Here is a 2,958-nt window from a genome sequence, read left to right as displayed (position 1 = left end):
ATCCTGTGGTTTAGAAGCTAACTTCTCCATAAATACAAAACCTTTCCTACATGAATTTAAATACCTACTCAGAATGAAGGATCATAAATAGCTTCTTTTAAATGCTTCTTTTTCCATTTGAAAAAGATTGTAACCCTGTCTTTCTTTGTGCTCTTCCTTATTTTTAAAGAAGTTTTTTTTTTTTATGTGTGGGAATGCTTAGCCTGCATGTATGTATGCATGTACCACATGTGTGCAGTGCCCACAGAGGCCAAGAAGAAGGCTTCACATCTCTTGAACTAGAGTTACGGATGGTTATGAGTTGTCATGTGGGTGCTGGGAACGGATCCTGCGTTCTCTGCAAGGGCAGCAAGTGCTCTCAACCACTGAGCCATCTCTCCAGCCCGTGTTCCTGAATTTTAAAGGAATGGTCTCTGTATGAATGAACCGTATATCATGCTGCTCAAGACACTCTTTTTTTTTTTTTTTTTAATTTATATGCATTGGTGTTTGACCTGCATGTCTTTGTGAGGGTGTCAGATCCTCTGGTACTAGAGTCACAGCTTGGAATTTTTTTTTTAATTATTTATTTTTATTTCATATGCATTGATGTCTGCATGAGGGTATCAGATCTTGGAGTTACAGGCAATTGTGAGCTGCCATGTGGGTCCTGGGAATTGAACCTGGTCCTATGGAAGAACAGCCAATGCTCTTAACCGCTGAGCCATCCCTCCAGCCCTCAAGATACTCTTAAGGCAGCTCTTATTTATTTTTTCATGAGACAGAGTGTGGTGGTATTCTAATTGTACTGAAATGTGATTTTGATTGTATGTTAATAAATAAAGTTGCCCAGGGGTCAGAGCTATTAGACCCATAGACAGAGTGTGGCGGTGGTGGCACACGCCTTTAATCCCATAGATCTCTGTGTGTTCAGGGATACAGCCAGCATTGGAGACATATGCCTTTAAGACCTAGGGGGCTGTACATTCAGACAGTGACGAGGCAGTCACGTGTTTGGGTTTACAACCAATGAGAAGGCAGAATGACTAGAAAAATCGACTTACACACAGGAAATAGCTCTCTTTCGAGAAGCTGGGACAGAGCAGGAGGAAGGGTGAGATTTTAGCTCTGAGCTCTGACCTCTTGGCTTTCTCTTTTACATTGTTTCTGTGTTTCTTATTTAATAAGACAGTTGGTTACATCTACAACAGAGCTTTGCCATGTACCTCCAGCTGGCTTAGAACTTGCGATACAGCTGAGGGTGGCCTCAAACTTGCAGCAGTCTCCCCAGCTCGGCCTCCTGAGTTTGGGATTACAAGCAGGCACTGCGAGTTTTAACCTCCTTTCTGTTGCTGTGATAAAATACCCAACCAAAGCAAGTCTAAGGGAGAAGAGGTATATTCTTCTGATGCAGTCTAACACTGAGGGGAAGTCAAGGTGAAAGGACCCAGAGGCGGCCAGTCACAGCCGCAGTCAAGAGCAGAAAGAATAAATGCACCCCTGCTCAGACCCATCTGTACCTACCCAGGACCCAAACCTAGGGAATGATGCCGCCCTCAGTAGGTGGGTCTTCCTACCTCTATTAAGCAATCAAGTAAACCCCCACAGACACACCCACAGGCCTAGCCTTAACCTCAGTGAGAGTCTCTTCCCCCTAGGTTGTGCCAAGTTAACAAAATTAACCATCACAGAGCTCAGCCTGTGTTCAATTCACAACGCCTACATGGCAGCTCACAACCGGCTATAACTCTAGTTCCAGGGGATCTGACCTTCTTCTGGCCACTGCCAACATCACACATACACACTATACAGACATACATACATGCAGGCAAAACACCTATATACATAAATTAAATTTTTTAAATACATATGGAAAGCAAGACACCCAATGTCCTATTCACTCAGCTCTCAGGGAGTGAACCAAAGACACCTCAGCCAAGCAACTGTTCCTGTGGCATACAAAGCTGACATCCAAGACATTGCTATTCCAGCCAATGCTCTGGTGTGAGTTTAAAATGGTCCTGGCTGAGCGCTTCCCGTTTTGAACCCATCCTCCCTTTCAAGTCCACATCCCATATTAGTTACTTTCCTTGTCCCTATAGAAAAATATCCAACAGACACCTTAAGGAGCAAAGATTTCTGTGCGTGCACCGTTTCAGAGGGGGATGGTGTAGCCGAGAAAGCAGTCCACATCACTGCGGGCCAGAGGCAGAGAAGGAATGCTCATCCTTGGCCGCCTCTTCTCCTTTATTCTTTACCTCAAGCAGTCAATAATACTTACAGCCTCCATTACTTTCAGAAGGCTATAAGATCTAATATTAAGGGTCCTGTGTGCTCAGTCCATATGTAACATACAGGAAGGACTCACAACTTACTCTGGTTAGTCCCCCACCCCAACTTATCATTCTAGAAAATTGTGCCAAAAAGTGGGGTCCCTCCTCTGAAGACCAGTGTGTATTGACCAAACACAGGTAACTGGACTCCAGATTTTACACTAGCGGCCACTCCACTCTCCAGTGTTTGTAGCCCCAATTTTCTTAATTTCCACGGCATTTTACAAGTATAAGCCCCTTTCAAACTCTTTTTTAGGAGGAAATAACGCTCATAAATTTGTAAATCAGTTTTGCCCTAGTCCTTCTGTAGGACTTTGTTTCTTTTTAAATATGGAATGCTTCATGAATTTGCTTGTCAGCCTTGCACAGGGCCAGGCTAATCTCTGTATTGTTCTAATTTTAGAATATGTGCTATCAAAGAGAGCACTCTAGGGTTTTTTTTTTCTTATTCTTTTTATGGCACCCAACAAATTCATTCCTTAAATGTATCTGCTTTTATCTGTATTTTTATGGGAGAATTTTTTTTTTTTAGACAGGGTCTCACTGTGTAGCTCTGGCTGTCTTAGAACTTACTATGTAAATCAGGCTGGCCTCCAATTCATACAGATCTGCCTGCCACCATGCTTGGCTCAGAACAGTATTTTTT

At 43.1% G+C, this 2,958-nt stretch overlaps 1 non-coding gene across 1 annotated transcript; it reads right to left on the bottom strand.

Annotated features, from left to right (window-relative positions):
- Positions 1–2,636: 2,636 nt before the first annotated feature.
- Positions 2,637–2,739, bottom strand: LOC121821485 (U6 spliceosomal RNA). Its single transcript, XR_006062305.1, has one exon. It is a non-coding gene; the product is annotated as a U6 spliceosomal RNA (small nuclear RNA).
- Between the last annotated feature and the right edge of the window lie 219 nt (positions 2,740–2,958).

The sequence above is a fragment of the Peromyscus maniculatus genome, chromosome 11, assembly GCF_049852395.1.
Source record: "Peromyscus maniculatus bairdii isolate BWxNUB_F1_BW_parent chromosome 11, HU_Pman_BW_mat_3.1, whole genome shotgun sequence".
Taxonomy (NCBI): Eukaryota; Metazoa; Chordata; class Mammalia; order Rodentia; family Cricetidae; genus Peromyscus; species Peromyscus maniculatus.
Note: the sequence above shows the minus strand (reverse complement) of the source record. Positions and strands in the feature narration are given on the sequence as shown.